Source organism: Alligator sinensis, unplaced genomic scaffold (assembly GCF_000455745.1).
Source record: "Alligator sinensis unplaced genomic scaffold, ASM45574v1 scaffold650_1, whole genome shotgun sequence".
NCBI classification, from domain to species: Eukaryota; Metazoa; Chordata; order Crocodylia; family Alligatoridae; genus Alligator; species Alligator sinensis.
This window is the reverse complement of record NW_005842674.1, coordinates 73,278-89,947: the sequence shown is the minus strand read 5'-3', so window position 1 is coordinate 89,947 and position 16,670 is coordinate 73,278. Positions and strand designations below refer to the sequence as shown.

Genomic DNA, 16,670 nt, shown 5'->3' with positions numbered 1-16,670 from the left:
TGAGGTGGGATGCAGAGGCCGCACCCCTCGCTCCCTGCTCAATAACAACCGATGCCCCTTTCCTCCAAGCCCGTGTCCAGTCCCTGTTTGCATCTGGCTGAACTCTCGGCTCCCAGCACATCTGGCAGCATTGAGCCCCGACTTTAATGACACGCTGGGTGGAAAAGATCTTCCTAGCATTAGTTGTAAACTTCAGCCCTCCTTGTTTCATGGTGTGACCCCCTCATTCTTGTCTGGAGAGAGACAATTGCTAATAAATCCCTACTGACTTTTTGTTCACCATGTAGTATTTTGTAAACACTTCTCCTGACCCCCAAGGGTCTCTTTTCTAATCCAAACGGGCCTGGCCTCATTAGTCTCTCCACACATGAGAGGCCCTCTATGCCACTCATCCCCCTTGTTGCCTTTCTCTGGACCGGTGCTACCAGGCTATCGATTCCCTCAGCTCCCTGGAGAGTAATACCCGAGCTGCTGCACCGAGGAGCAGTATCTTGGGCAAAAGATCTGCTTCATTGCTAAATGTACACACCCCAATATTGGGAGGCTGAGTTGGCAAGGAAAGATGCCTGTTATAAGTGAGAAAATACGGTAATGCAGCCCCTGGATATTCACCCCTCTCGACCTGTGCTAAGACGACTAGTGTTTGCAGCGTCCAGACAGGCCTCGGGGCTTGGCACCGACAGACGGAGGGGAGGGCAGATCCTGACCCACCCAGCCTGCTCAAAGCCCTGAGAAACAGATAATGCCGAAGGTGGAGGGTGCTGTCTGCACCAGTTGGACTAGGAGGTAACAAATAATCCTTCCTGACCCCAAATATAGCATGGACTTGACCCTAAGCGGAGGGCCAAGACCCTCTAGCTAGGACCCTGCGGGGTTGAAGCCAGCACAGCCCATCAGCCCCGTGGCCCCAGACACCCCAGCTGAGTTCAGAGCCTCCTTGCTCTGTGCACGGTCCTTACACCCGGCCAGGCTCCATCCCCATCGCGAGGCCTTTATAATCAGAGTGGACAAGGCAGGCATGGAGAGCAGGCACAGAGGTGCAGCGGCCATCGCAGCCTGAATGATTGCAAAAGGTTCATCATCTGAGCTGCTTCACTGGCAGCTGGTGGCAGCATCCTGGTCCTGCTGGCACAGAGTAATTACAGACGGCTGCACAGGCTAAGAGGATAACCTGACCTCTGGGGAGCGAAGAGGAGAAGGCCATAAACCCCACCTCGGCGTGTTTGCAAAGCAACGAGAGCCACGGCGGCTGGGCAGAATCGAGATCTATGGATCATGCGGCTGTCTCTGGGGTGTGTCATTAACACGCAGTGATTGCAGACCCTTTTTTGCAGTCAGTGGTCGAGCATCCACTGGCTGGGATATCATCAGGGCTGTTAGACACCCCTGGGCACCACAATACTTGAACTGAAGCAGGGTCAAGCGATCTGGCACTGTCCACACTCTTAGCTACCATCACCAGGTCTGCTAGCCTCACTGGCCCCAGACGTGGGTCTGCCTTTTGCAGCTGCCCCTGATCTCAGGCTCCAAACATGCCTCTGAATTTGGGGGGCTAGCCCCCAGATCTGGATCAGACAGTCCCTTGATGAAGTCAGTATATACACACGTCCACCTGGCCCTTGCACAGCTCTGGGGGGTCTCTGCCCCTTCCCACAAATGCTCGGTAGCGCCCTGCTACCACAGACGTCCCCCATGGGTGTGTGTTTGCAAAGTGACCTGCAGCTCCATCACATGACTCCATGAAGTCGGTCACATTATTTAAATACCACTTGTTTGGTTTTTTTGCATCCAAATTTGGCCATTTCTCCCACCACAAAACACTCCCCTGGCTTCTGAGTTTCAATTAAAAGTGGGGAATCAGTGTGAAAAGGCTTAGCCTGGTGGGGTCCCATCAGGTGGACAGCTATGGGCACATCAGACACTGGCTAGTCACAGACTCAGAGGGCTCACAGGCAGCTCCAGAGGTCACGTCTAGTCCAACCCCTGCCTGAGGCAGGATCAGACCCCAGCAAACCAGCCCGGACACATCCAGAATCACAGAAATCATAGAAATCCTAGAGAAATGGGGCTGGCAGGGACCTGCAGAGGTCACGTCTAACCCGACCCCTGCCTGAGGCAGGGTCAGCCCTGTGCAAACCAGCCCAGATGCATCCCTTATCTTCCTCTTTCCAGCTGCGGGGAGCAATTCTCTTTCTCAGAGCAATCAAGGAAAGGGGAGTGTTTCATTTTGGACATGAATAGAGTCATTATTGGATTTTCCTTGGGGTACAGCAGAGCCAGAGAGTTGCTAAGGGGCTGAGCAGAGAGACGCCTGCCTGGCTGGGAAACCAGCGGGACCATTCCCCCTCCTCTTCGGTGTCCAGATCCCTTGTATCCGGCTCTTGCAGATGCCTGAGTGTCAGCCTAAAAAATTTGGTTTTTTTCTGGCTGAAATAAGAAGGCAAGTGTTGCTTCCTTTCATAGGAACTGGCTGGAAGAAAGCAAAGGACAAGGAGGGCTGGATGCACCACCCTGCCCCGAGAGAAAGGGTCTCCCCACTTAAACGACTGGTCTGACTACTCATCCAAGGCATGATTAGTATTATTTTTTTAAATTTAGTTAAAAAAATAAGTTCCAAATTTTGACTGAGCAGAGCTCAATCATTCAAGTCTGTAAAGTGCTACCATGAGCAAGCCCCAGATACTTCAGCCTGGGGCTTCAGATACTCCCAAATCCACAGCACAGCTTGTCCTGTCACCTGCCCCCGCTGAGAACAGCTATAATCTGCTTAATAAAAACTACCATCAGTCCTGACACAAGAAAAGAAATCACACCCGAACCTGCCACAGGTAGAGCAAGGGGATCCTTGCAAATGTCAAACACATTGGGACCCATTTTTGTTGCAAAATATATTCCTGGCTGGGAAAAAACAAAACAAAACAATTATTTCCATGGGAAAATTTCCAGCCAGCCCTCAGGGGACATGACCAAGGCCATGGGGGCAGTCAGTAGCAGGGCTGATGGTATGCCGTGGAGCATAATGGGCTCATAGAAATCATAGAAAAGTCAGGCTGGATGAGACCATCAGAGATCATCTAGTCCAAGCCCCTGTGAGGGTTAGCGAGCCCGAGGTCCTGTCTAGCTGTGCACCGCTCCGGGGCTGAAACCCAGGAGTCCTGACTCCCAGCCCTGTGCTGGAGAACGGTTTGGGACCAAGTAGCTCTGACGCAGCCCATGGGGCCGCATTGCACCAGGGAGTATATGTCTTCTTGACCTTAAAAGTGGGTCAGCGTGTGCCTGGGAGCAGGAGGATGGATGGCTCCTGGGATCCTGTTCTCACCCGCGTCACGGCGGAGGCTGTTTCTCTGCCCATCGGTGCCTATGCATTGGTCTCACTCCAAGGCTGCTTTTATTTGATTATTATTGTATTATTTCCCTGCTCTGAAGCAGTCGGCTCCCCAGACTCTGCCTGCCGGCTCCCCAGAACCAGGCCCTGATCCCTTGCACTGGTTATTGATGGCAGGAGCTGGCTGGTCTGTAAACGGATGGCTCTACGAGGGAGCAACAGGGAGAGGCCGTGCCTGCAGGACCTGGCAGAGCAAGGGTGCAGGAAGCCACTGGTGTCTATGCTCAGCCCCACTGAGCACCTTGACCCCTGTCCCCATCACTGCTTGGTGGGGTGCGCTGATGGGCCTGAATGCGGACACACAGCAGCTGGGAGCTTCCCCGTGGAGCAATCCCGTACCCCCGGGGCTCCTGGGCACTTACCCATCTTGCCACCTCCCCTCTCCCTTCCCTGTCTGGCTCTCATGGCAAAGGGGGGCACCCTGCAGAAGACAGGCAAGACCCCAGTGCCCAGATCTAAAATCGGGGCCGAGTTAGATCAGGCCTTTTAGCACCAAGCATCCAGGCTGGGTCAAGGACTTGGAGCTGACCTGCCACTCGTTGGTAACAGTCCAATGGTTCATTATCCTCCCTGCTTATTTCCAGCCGGAGCAGAGAGCGCATCCACCGTGCAGGGCTGCAGCACGGTGCAGACATGCCAGCTCTATCTATCTATCTATCTATCTATTTTGTGGTATATATTTGTGTGTGTGGTTACACACATGTGTACACATACAGGACCTGTACACAACCCTGCAGGGATACATATGTACACCTAAATATACATATATGTTAGTTTGAAGTCAATTAGAAGCAGGGTAGAATTGCACCTTATAGACTAACTAAAATAGATGCATCTATCTATCTATCTATCTATCTGACTGTATTCACCCCCTCCAGCTACACTTCTCCAGCCCTTCAAGGGAGTTGCCAACCTCAGTGGGTCCAGCCCCCCCACATATGGGAATCCCCATTCCCCAGTGGGGAAACTGAGGCACACAGCAACCAAGGGCTGGCTCTTTAAAAGGCATCTGGACCCCTGTCCCCATCGCTGCTCGCCAGACATATAGCCTTCCCCTTAGTCACTGATTTCTCTTGAGCCCAAATAAATCCCCCCACCCCAGCAGGCTCCCCTCTACCCTGTGCCCCCATCCAGATCTGGGTGCAGGGAACAAAAGGCCCCGATGGCACCTTCTCCTGACCCAGTCTCACCTGCTGCCTGCTCTGTCACCTCCCCAGGTGGGCAAACAGGCAGCGAGAGCTGCTAGGAAAGACGCTGGGGGCAAGGGCTGCGTCCCCTGCTCCTGCTGATTTCCTGCTTTCTGCACATAGCGTCTGTGCAGAGGAGGAGGTGGCCGGGGGGCTGGGAACAAGGTGCTGTCCCTTACGCCTGTGGCGGGAAGCGGAGCCGGCTCGGGGCCGATCAGCACCTGGCAGGCATGGCCCACAATGGGCTGCTTCCAGGAGCCAGCACCAGGTGCGAGATGCCACCTGCCCACCCAGCTCCGGCCCAACGTGGACGGTGTCCAGCCCCTCGGCCCCTACTTGGCTCTGTCTTTGCATCCTTGTGCCTCCCTCCTGCCTGGGAAGGGGAGCGGCATTTCTATTCAGGCAATGCTGAGGGAGTCCATTGAGTTCACATCTATGGGATTCCTGCTAATCTCTCTCCACTCTGCGGGCGTTAACCCCCCTCTTTCTTTTGTAATGGCCTTGATGGTCCACTCTTCACCCTACCCTTTCTCTTGCAATTCTGCTGTCCGTTAGCCCTGCCTGGGCTCGTCTCTCTTGTGTTTCACAACCCTGCAGGCTGTTTGCAGCTCCAGCTAAAAACCTTAACTCAGGGGTGGTCATCATATTCACTCAGGTGCAGCCATGACCGGCAGCGACGTTTTGGAGGCTTTGTCAAGACGCTCAAGAAGGTGAGATTTTGGTTCGAGTCTGAATAACCGTAATGACTGCAAGACTAATGAGACAATAGCCTTCCACTATTTTTTGCCCAGTTTACTGTTTCTTAAAACTTTCTCTATATACTCTAGCTGCTGCTTTCTTCAGCCATCCCTCGCAGTCGATGATGATTGTCTTTCTCGACTGCCTTATTCGTGGGCCCAAAGATGGCTGATGAGGCCAATGCGGGATGGACAGACTCTGTTGCGACTGGGGCACGTGTTTCCGAGCAGGGTGTTCTTGATTCGATACGCTAGCAACCGAGGGCACGCTCCAGTTGGTATATCTGCTTTTGCTTTGATCTTAACCTGAATAATACAGTGCTAGCCCCCCTAGCATATAAGCAAAGCTTTTAGTTTTGCTTTTACTGGAGAAAAATATGTGCTGTGTTTGATGGGAGGATGCACTGCAGCATCCATAATCCTAGATGCATCAAAATCCTACATCTGGCCATGCATCTGTGGCACAGATCCAGCCCCTGAGACGCGTAGGGCCAGAAAGCCTTTGCTGGGAGACTGAAAGAAGGCACCGGAGGGAGGGAGCAGCTGGCTGTGCCAATTCCCTGGAGATGCCCAGGGTGGGTGGTTGGGTAGGTGGGTGCCCAGCAGCCCCAGAGAGTCCCCCCGCCTGCATCATCTCTCCTGACCTCCAAATATCAGCCCTGGGAACAGTCCAGCAGGGAAGGACATGCCGTGCTGCTATCCCGAAACACAGCCCTGCACCGTGCGGGGAGGAGGGGAGCATTATAGGCTGGCAGGGGAATTGCTGCCAGCACCAGGAAGGTCTGGCTGGCTTTGAACCGTGACGGCGAGGCCGGGCACATCCCCCGGGGCCCCCGCCAGCTTCTGGGAAATGCCTGGGAACGTGACAGCACTGCCGGCCGCGCCGAGGCAAACAGGCGGAGGGTCTCTCCGGGGCCCGATGAAAGCGGCGTGTGCTTGCAATTTATCTTGGAAAGCCCCGAGGCATTCACGGCTCCCTTGGTCCGGCCGCGCCTCTGGGTCGGGCGCCTTGGCCCGTGCTGGCCTGTTGGAAGACAGCCTCTCTCCCGGCGTCCTTCCCACGGCTTCCAGGGCCAGCTCCCGTCCCTGCACCCTGCAGGATCGGGCCATCCCCTGCTGCATGGAGGGTCCTCAGGTCCCTGCCCTTGGGAGAGCTTGCACCTCAGATGCACACTGAGGACCTGACTTTTTGGGGATGCCTCCATTGGAAGGAACATCCATCCTCATATCCCCGCTGCGAAGTCCTTGGGAACTGTGAGGGAGCATGACCCTCAAGGGTCAGGCCAGACACCCGGGTCCTGATTTTGCAGCCAGTGGGGCTGGCTGCGTTTCTGCTCCCCCGCAGATGGGAACCCAAATACACTGCTCCTTTGCTCCCCGCTGGAGCAAAGAGATGGGAAGTTACCTCCGACAGTGCATTGCATGCTGGGATATGCTGAGGGGAAATTGCCATGCAGGAGGTGCTCCCCTGAGCCAAGACGGAGCATCCCAGAAACAACCCCAGCTGCCCCACGGTGCCTAGATGCAACCTCTCTGGGCTCCATACGTCCTCCCCAGACAGGATCATCCGGGTTTATTCATTCATTGCATTTTGCTCCTCCACCCCGTCACGTAAAACAATGCAGTCCCCGACCAGCGGCTGCCCACCCTCCCCTCGGCCCCTCCAGCGCTGGAGCTGCATGGCGCAGACCTGCCCTGTGCTAGTTTTAAACCTGCTCCCCAGTCATTTCCGTGTGCGCTCTTTGCTTTAGGGCAGGGAGAGGGGCTGAAGAGCAGACCCCCCACGCTTCTTCCTCCCATGCATAGTATGGTCCCCCACGCCAATGAGCTGAGCAGACGGCCTCCGGGCCGGACCAGAGGGACCCCTCGAGGAGGCAGCATGCTTTTGAGGCCAGCAGCCCCCATGAAAGCCCCGGGCCTTTTCACTTGGGTGACCCCGAGTGCCCTGCCATGCCCATAAAGTGTGTCGCAGCCTCTTGGAGCCCGGCCCCGGGTGCATGGGGGTCCTGCGTGCTTAGGGACCCCCGCAACCATAATTCAACCTAAAGCCTCTTGCCATCTCCAGAGCCGGCCCCAGCAATCCCTACCCTGCCCCATCCTGGGCCTGGCTTGGGAGGGGAGAGCTGTGTCCCAGGATGGACCAAGCAGGCAGGCAACGAGGCGGGGGGGGACCCTTGGATGGCTCCAAGCTGACAAGCTGCCTCTTTGCTCCCTCTGTGGCAGGTGGAGGGTTAATGCCGGGGTGCAAGGCCGGGGCTGGGGTGCGAGCTGGCAGCATCGGGGAGCAGTGGGTGCCCTTCACCACGGAGCAGGGGGAAGGGTGGGGCCCAGCCCCAGCTCTGCCACTGACTCTCTACATGGCTGCAGTCATATCCCCTCGCACCCAGCTGTGCCGGACTGATGGGTCCAGCAACGAGGCTGGAGAAGGGCGGGATGGCACTGGCTGGGGCACCGGGAGGGTGCCTGGATCTGTCGGGGTCCCCAGGGGCAGGGCTTTGCAGGCGCTATGGCCCCAGGAGCAGAGCCCAGCCCCGGGAGTGCCCCAGCCCAGCGCACCCTGTGCCTGGCAGGGGGTCCGTGCCCACCGCCCAGGCCGGTGGGCTCTGTCCCGGCTCCCCCCACCCCAACTTCCCCGCTACGTGGTACTGGGTCCCGCTCCCTCGTGGGGGGCTGCAGCGCAGGAGCGATGGTGTCATGGAAAACCCGGGCAGCAGCCAAGGGGAGGATTCGTGCCGGCAGAAGCTGGCAGTTTTTCTCTGGGCTGGAGCCCGGCCAGGTTGCTCTGTGCCGTGCCGGCCAGGCCGAGCTCTTCCCCGGCTCAAGGCAAACGTGTTTCCTCCTTTCTGCAGCAGCATCGCCCCCCACCAGCCCTGAGCATCGGCTCCTGACCCGGCCCCAGAGAGCTGGAGGGGAATGAGCTCCGCGACGCTGGGACTCAGGCCTGAGGCCACGGTGACGGGCACTGCCCCAGTGCAGATGGGTCTGGAGAGGCAGTGGAGTGATCCGCTTGGGGCCAGGTCTCTGTTTCCCCGGACTCCCCCGGCCTCAGGGCTTTGCTTGTACCCAGATCCCACTCCAGAGCCAGCCGCAGGGCAAGGGCAGGGATGGGGCACCTCCGCGGGGCATCACCCTGGACCCCCAGATATGACCTGCAATCGTTAACAACCCCACGGACAGACTCTCCTTTACGGGGCAGGGGCAGACGATGGAGATGCACAGATGCTCAAAGCGGGTTGCAAAGCTGGGGGCTGCCTTCCTCTCCCCACTCCTGGCTCACATTGGTCTCCCTGCAACCTGCTCACATCTGTGCAAGGGACAGTGAGCGTGCAGGGTCCTTCTGGGTAGGACCACATTATACCAACCCCTCTTGTGCCATGAAAGAGCCAAGCATACTGCCCACGAGGCTGCCTTCCCCTCTCCCTGAAATGCAGCCACCTCTGGGGTGCGAGAGGGCAGGAGAGCGGGGAAGCTCCAGCCAACAGGGCAGGGTGAGGACCGGCCCTTCCTGCCCCCAGTGCAGAGTCGGTCTGAGCCTGAGCGCAGGGGCAAGACCCTCCAGCCGGGACCCTGCAGGGTTGAACCCTAGTAGGATGTTTGGCACAGCCCAGCCCCATCCCCAGCCTAGGCTGCAGCAGCACCCAGCACCCAGCTTAAAACCCCCCTGACATATGGAGCGACACCAGGGATGGGGCAACCACGCTATGGACATCCCCATAGCAGAACAGGCATGTGGTGCCTAAATCATCCCTGCCCTGTGGCTTTGCCCAGACCCTCATCCACCGCCTGCCCAGGCTTAGTACAGCCCTGCAGCCTGCCCCTGCGCTGGGGAGGGCTCTCGCGCACGCTCCTGCTGCAGCCCGGGAAAAGCCACCCCCCAAATCCTGTGCTGCGGATCTCCCTGCGGCAGGGGAGACAAGGGCCCCAGTGGAGACAGGTCATCTGTTGCTCCCTATTAGCAGGCAGAGCCTTTCAGCTTTCTCCCCATCATTTACCAGGCCTGCAAGTGCCTGCTGGTGGCCCCTTGCAAAGCTGGGAGGATGCAGGGAGTTATCCCCAAGTGCATCCAGCTGGGCCAGGGAGCACTAACTAACGCGCCCATGGGCAGGACACAGGCAGGGGTACCAGGCCCGGGGCAGGGGGGGATGGTGCTTATCCCCGGGGCTGTGCCTGGCCTGTGTCCCCCTCCGCCCCGGCGCTGGAGGTTTGCACTGGCAGACTGTTTACATTCCCCGTGCAGGGGATGACACATTTACTGTCTGCTCCTCACCGCGCCCCGGGTGAAGAAGACAGGAGGCTGCAATGTTTAGCACCTGCTTTTTCCAGCCTGCCTCGTGCTCCCAGCCCCTGACGGACGGATGCCTCTGCCTGCAGCGTGCACCAGCCAGGCCCGTGGCCACGGGGCCCCTCTAAGGCATCCCCCCGGCGTGCCCCATCCGCCAGCTGGCTGCAGCGTGGCTTGTGCATGCAGCAGCATAGCACAGAGGGGCCCAGGACTCCTGCGTCTCCCTCTCCCTCTTGCTGTGCCTCTGTTTCCCCACTTGCTTATCTAATCAGACCTGGGTGGTCTCTCTTCAGGCACGTTGATGGAGCCCTGCATGCTGTGGTGCGGATAATACAGCTCTGAAGGCAGACGAAGCCAGTGGGAATCACCCGTCCAGGAGAAGCTGCCAGTCCATCAATTCCCACGGACAATTTTCAGCAATGACTGATGTCCGGAAACAGCGTGACCCTCCACTGCCCCAATTCCCACCATGCATTGCTGCCTAGAGCATCTTTCCTATGAGTCTTGGAGAACATACTGCTAAATACATCCCGTGGTGGTGAGTTCCACAGGTTAACGCAGTACGAGGACAGTGTCCCGAGAGTATCAGCGTCCCACACCCTCCATCCTGCGCTCAGGTGGCCACCCCTCCTTAATTGAATGGGGCATTTCTATCCAAGCAGTGCTGGGAGAGTCCATTGACTCATGATCCAGCTCTCTGATTCCTGCTAATCTCTCTCCACTCCACGCGTGTTAACGGCCCTCCCTCCTTCTTCATGGTTTTAACAGTCCACTATTGCAGCCATGCTTGGGCATGGCTCTCTTTTAGTTCACAGCCTTGCAAAATCATGGCTCTGGTGAGAACGGGACTAGGGGGTTGCTATTCACCATCTCTCTCAATGCTGCAACCAAGGGACGCTCACGGGAATGACGGAGGAGCAGGTTTAAAGCCAACCCGGGCAGTTCTGTCATCCAGCACGGCGTTCACTTGTGCAACCTTCTGCCACGGGACGTTGAAGAAGCTGGGAAGGGAAGCAGGTTAGGAAGGACCACATGAGGGCTGTCCAGGCCTCTGGATGCCGCCCCAGCCATTGGGACAAGTTAACACCCTTCATGCTGTGCCCCGCTGAGAATCAAGGACAACACAAAGTCCCTCTTTAGATATGTAAGAAGTTGGAGAAAAAAGAAAGGGAAGCATAGGCCCCTGATGACTGAAATGAGAGGGCTGATGACCAACACTCAGGACAAAATTAGGAAAATGTGGCCTGGACTACTTCACGGCGGCAAGGTAACCGGCTCCGAGGTAGGGCCGGGAGAGTATTGATTGATGAAACAGTCATCACGGTGACCAGCAGCATCCCTCAGGGTTCAGTACTCAGACCGGTGCTTTTCAACATGTCCATCAACGATTGGCATTCGGGTATTACAAGCGAACTGGCAAAGTTTGCCGACGACACCAAACTATGGGTTGAAGACAGGCTGGCAATACAGGCCGACCTGGACAGGCTCGCAAGGATCTCCACCTGATGGCATTTAATATGGAGAAGTGTAAAGCGCTCCATCTGGGGAGAAATAATCCACAACACACTTACAGGCTCGGCAGCACCACAACTGAACGAGACCTGGGTGTCGTGATAGACAACAAAATGAACATGAGCCCCCAGTGCAATGCCGTAGCTGGCAGAGCTCAAACGCTGGCACACATGCACCGAGGCGTCTCGAGCAAGGCAAAGGATGTCATCCTCCTGCTCTACTCGGCCTCGGAGAGACCGCGGCTGGAGTGCCGCATCCAGTTCTGGAGAAGCTCGAGAGAGTCCAGGAGAGGGCCATGTGCAAATGCAGGTATCAAATTTAGGAGCGAATAGTTAAAGCTCATTAACACACATGCAAATGCATTAAAGCTCATTAACGCTGTGTGTGTGGACTGACTGGGGGCCAACTTGAGTCCCAAGTCAGTCCACACACAGCGTTAATGCGCTTTAATGCCTGCACATGTCGATGTCTGCCTAAACCCACTTAATGCACGTTAAGATAATGCGCATTAAATTTAGGCATGCTGAAATGCATGTGTAGACATGCCCTAGTTTGACTTCTAGCCTAGCCCTGGTTGTTACCTGCTTCTGGCTGAACTGGAGCATGTGTGTGAGAAAGGGGAGCTGATCCAGGGGCTAATTCCCTGAAAAACGCTCCTTATTTCCAACCTCAGCTCCAGGCCCAGCCCCTGCTCTGGCCTGGCTGAGCTCCAGGGGCATCTGCAATCCCAGGAAGGGACTTACAGACCAAGATGCACCCTCCCTTACACCTCCTCTTCAAGGAGTTACAGAGACCAAGCTTTCATGGACACGTGAAACTGTTGTTTTGGATGAAAGGGGGCAAGGGATTTACCACCTCTGAGCACGTGCCAACCCACTGGGTGCGACTGTTTCATCGGTCCACGCCTATCCCATGGTAAGTGGAAGCTAAACCGCGGTAAGGTAGCCCTATTGCCACAGGGGCTCGTTATCACAGAGCCTGGGATGGTGTGGGTACACGAAACAGTCCTAGACTAAAACCCTCTTGCCCTCTTATATCGGTATAACTTGTCTGTCCACACTCTGAGCCTGGCATTGCAAAGCCTCTGGGGTCAACCAGGTCTAAATCTCCCCTCGTGGTCCAGCAGGCAGGAAGGTGCATAGGCCCAGATGGCAACGCTGGACAAGGGAGCTCAGATCGGGGTCACAGGGAAAAGCTACGGGGTCCTGGCTCTCAGGTCTCTGCTCAGGACCCAGCCTGCTCTTCCCTTGGGGTCTTTCCCTTTGAGGGGGCAGGGATGGGTTTGGGGGTTTCGGGCACCTGGGCTTTGCCCCAGGCTCTCTCCTGTCCTCTACTGTGAGTAGCTCCCCTTGCTGCTCTGAGAATCTGTCCCTTGAGTGTCTCCCTGCCTCAGTTTCCCCCTGTGCAGAAGAGGAGCCAGGATCCTTCCTTTAGCCTTATCTGCTTGGATCAGCGCCTCTGTGTCTCTGATGGAGATCCAGCCTCTCCTTGCTTTTCAGACTGCCCTGACTGTATTTTCTACCATACGGGAGCGCAACCCCCTGGGACAGGGTCCCCACCCCGGGTCTTTGCAGTGGGCTGTGTTGGTCCTGCTGCACACGAGCTGAGCCAGATGCTCCTGGGAGAGGAAAATCCAGAGCTGGGCACTTTGCAAAAACACAGCGGGGTCTGGGCTACCTATGGGGAGCCTAAGAGTGCATTTGGACCTGCGTGGATGTGTGTGTGTGCGCGTGCATGCATGTGTGTGCGTACGTGGGCATTCATGTGTGTGTGTGCATATGGGTGCACGGGTGCATTTGTGATGTGTGTGCACATGTGCATTCCCGTGCATGTGTGAATTCCTGTGTGTGTACATGCATGCGCGTGTGTGCAATCATGTGTGCATTTGTGTGTGTGAGTCTCTTTTGCAGAACTGCACAGAGCATGGCGCTGGCAGCCTCCTGGTAGCCCAGTATGTGGATCAGGCCCACACAGATGTGCATGAGAGAATGTGGGGTGTGTGTATGCACATACGTGTGCATGGGAGTGTGCACAAATGTGTGTGTGAGTGTCCAGGTATATGAGTGTGTGTGTGTGTGTGCATGATGATGCATGCATGCGTGTGTCTGTAAGTATAAGTGTGCATACGTGTGTCTACAAGTGTGTGTGTCTTTGCACATGCATAAGTGTGTGTGTGTGCACAAGCACCTCCTGCAGCACCCCAGTGCCAGCCTACACATCTCTGCAGCTCTGGGTCTTGCCCTCCCTTGCCCCTTCCACCCAAAGTCACGTGTGACACAGGCCTGGGGCTGCTGAGCTTTGCCCCCGGGCAGCTCCAGAGAAGGGGTGAGCACCCTGAGGGCACCGCAGGGAGCTGCATCCTCCCCCTTTCCAACAGCAGGGACCACACAGGGTAGCAGAGTGCAGTGGCTAAAGCATGGGTACCAGGGGCCATAGCAGGAAGGGCCCGATCTCCCTATGAACATACCAGGGGGGTGGAAGGGAAAGGGCAGTGCCGGCCCACGAGCAAAGGGGCTAGGGGCAAACCGCCATGGGCACAGAACGGTCACACAACCATGCTACGGACCCTCGGCTGCTTGCTAAAAAGGTGATTTCCAGCCCGCAAGAAAGGCGACGAGTCACTCGCAAGATTCATACAAAGTGCTCAGAGGAACAACGCGATGAACCCGTTGACTCTGAAACCTATCGACGGCACATCCAGCAGACCCCCTGCCTGCCCCTGCATGCCCGATGACTTCAGCAGCCCCCAGTCCCACCTCCTCCTCCTTCAAGCTTCGCCACTGCACCTTCGGCACCTATTCAAACCCTCTGGCTTGCTCACGCACCTCTTCAGGCTGATCCCACAAGACCCTTGGGAAACGCTAAAAGGCATCGAGGCTCCTTTTTTGGGGGGGGGGGGGGGAGCACAACCCATGTGGTGTCCTCCAGGGGAGCGTGGCCCCACTGGCTTTGCATGCTGCAGGCATCACAGGGTTAAAGCAGAGCAACCGGGTGCCGGGGTGCCCGCCTGACATACAGGTTTGCTAATGCGATGCTACGGCGCTGGCTTCACACTTTAGCCGGAGGTACAGCTAAAATTAGCCCCGGCAGCTCGCCGGGGTGGGCGTGAGGTTGGGCACGTGGCTGCCAGCTCAGCTCCCCAGGCGCTGCCTTCCTCTCCTGCCAGCGCCCCAGGTCTCACTCGCAGCTGACCCACCGGAGCCCCTTCCATGCCCCCCCGGGTTGGGCTGCCTTGGTTGTGTGCACAGAGCAGCCCGGGGAGAGAAGCAGCTCCCGGGGGGTGTCTGCGATGGGAGAAATTGCAGACGAGCTGCAGATCTGGGCATCGAGTAAGGGCTTGGGAGACCTGGGTGCAGCAAGGCTCTGAGCCCGTGGCACGGCAGATCGGGGTCTCCGTGCTAGGAGCGGTACGTGCAAAGGGCCCGAGCGAGCCGCAAGGAGCTGAGCTGCAGAAGGCGCCTGGTTAAGCTCTGGGAAGCAGAAGCAATGCTTATAGCTCAGAGCTGGAGGGGCAGCTTGGGGGCCTGGTCTTTTGCAGACCCCGTGTGTGATCCCGCCTGGGGTTGGGCTCAGACTGGGAAATAAACCCCTGCCAGGATCGGGACCAGGAGGAATCGAAATCAGTGCAAATGCAAAACCCAGGCAGAGGCAAAAGCAGGGAGACCCCCGAAGCGCTCGAGGCTGGAAACTCATTCACACCCCTGCCCCAGGTGCTCGTGCAAGTACCACGCAAAACCTAGCTCAGAAGCAAAAGGCGCACCCAGATGCTCCAGCAGTCCCTACCCAGGGCCCTGCCCTAGCCAGGGAGCGCTGTCGCCATTGACTTTGACCTTTGTCACGCGATCATGCTGCAGAGCCTTGGCTCTTTGCTGGAAAGGTCCTCTTCAACCAGCAAGAAAGGCCAGGACAGACTGAAAAGCCCCAACTGAAGTGAACCTATTGATCAAGCAGCAGTGCTACGAGGCCGGCAGTGCCCAGTTATCACGCTTGACTCTGAAACCTATCAATGACAAGTTCAGCAGAGCCCCTGCCAGCTCCTTCGTGCCTGTTGATTTAAGTAGACCCCGCTGTCATTTCCCTCTGTCCCGCCATGCCCCCTCGTCTAGCCATTTGCTCTGTGCTTGCCCACTACCCCTTTTACCGATACTCCCCCTGCCCCTTGCCTCAGTGCAGCTCTGCCCGGTGGTCTCCAAAGCCAGTGGCGCGTGACGGGGAGCGGTGGAAAAATAACCGACTCAAAAGATTAAACTCAGCAGCCCTGGCAGGGGGGTCGTGGGAGGGGGGAATTGCTGGGTTCACCTTGATATTTAATTCAGCAGAGACCCTGGGGCTTTTGCATTTGCCCGCACTTGTATCAGACTCCCCTCTGCTGCCATCAGAGGCTGCCAGCTGCAGGGCATAGCGGGCACTGGTCACATGTGCAACTGCACAGGCTGGAGGCACGGCAGGGAGGAGGCACTGCATGTATACACCATGGGTAGGTGCCATGTTACATGTGGTGCACACACATGTGTGTGTAGGTATAGCTAGGTCTAGGCATGTGCATGACACTGTGTGAGCACACAAATTTCTGCATTGTGCATCTAGGGGAGTGGGTCTATGTGAGCAGATGGCTGCGAATGGGGGAGTGTGCAATTGTGTATGTATAGCCGCACACCTTGAGATATGACTGCATGTGAGTGCAGGTATGCGTGAATCATGTGGGTATGCGTGCCTACTTCTGGATGCGTGTGTGTCTGTCCGCATGGGTGTGCATAGCTATTTGCATGCCTACATGTGCACGTTTGTGTGTGTGTCTGTTTGCATGCCTATATTTTCACGTGTGTGTGTCTGTTTGCATGGGTGTGCATGGCTGTTTGCATGCCTACATGTGCATGTGTGTCTGCATGGGTATGTGTGGATATTTGTGTGCCTACATGTACACATGTATGTGGGTGTGTCTGCATGGGTGTGCATGGCTGCTTCCATGCCTACATGTGCACATGCATGTGTGCAAGTGGGAGCATGTTCATTTACACGCATGTGCTAGGCCATGTGCATGCATGCCAGTCTCTGTGTGAGCACATCTGTGTGTGCACATGCGCTCGTGGCTGTTTGTGCTACGGATAACCACAGCAGGTGGAACGGCATTGCCCAGGGCTGCCCAGTGCTCCCAGGCTACAGCTCAGATCAGCGGGGAGGTGGAGGAGGATGCTGGGTCCTTCTGTTGCTAAAACAGGCCCCTCCCAGCCATCCAGTGGAGGATCCCCATCAGCGCCAGGCAGTATAGGGACTATGACCCAGCCAAGCCACGCAAAACGCACCATGCAATGAGTGTGCCCATGTACATGCCTGTACCCTGTGCGCACCCCACGTACATGCACGCCTGAAACCCAGGCTTGCATTGGGAAGAGCCCCCCAGGTGAGAAAAGTCCCCTGTGTCCTGCTGCTCCCTCTCCAGACACCCTTGTGCCTTGGACACCTCAGCTCCTTCCACCTCAAGCCTCCAGGTCCTGGGCCCTGAGACCAACCCCAGCCCCAGGTAAGCTCTGGGACCCGGCTAAGATGCTGGTGGAGTCTCATGGGAG

General features: G+C 56.9%; 1 protein-coding gene across 1 annotated transcript in view; it reads right to left on the bottom strand.

Annotated features, from left to right (window-relative positions):
* KCNK3 (potassium two pore domain channel subfamily K member 3) overlaps positions 1–16,670 on the bottom strand; it is a gene marked incomplete at its 5' end in the record, with an annotated part of 34,123 nt that overhangs the window by 8,322 nt on the left and 9,131 nt on the right. The window lies entirely within an intron of this gene.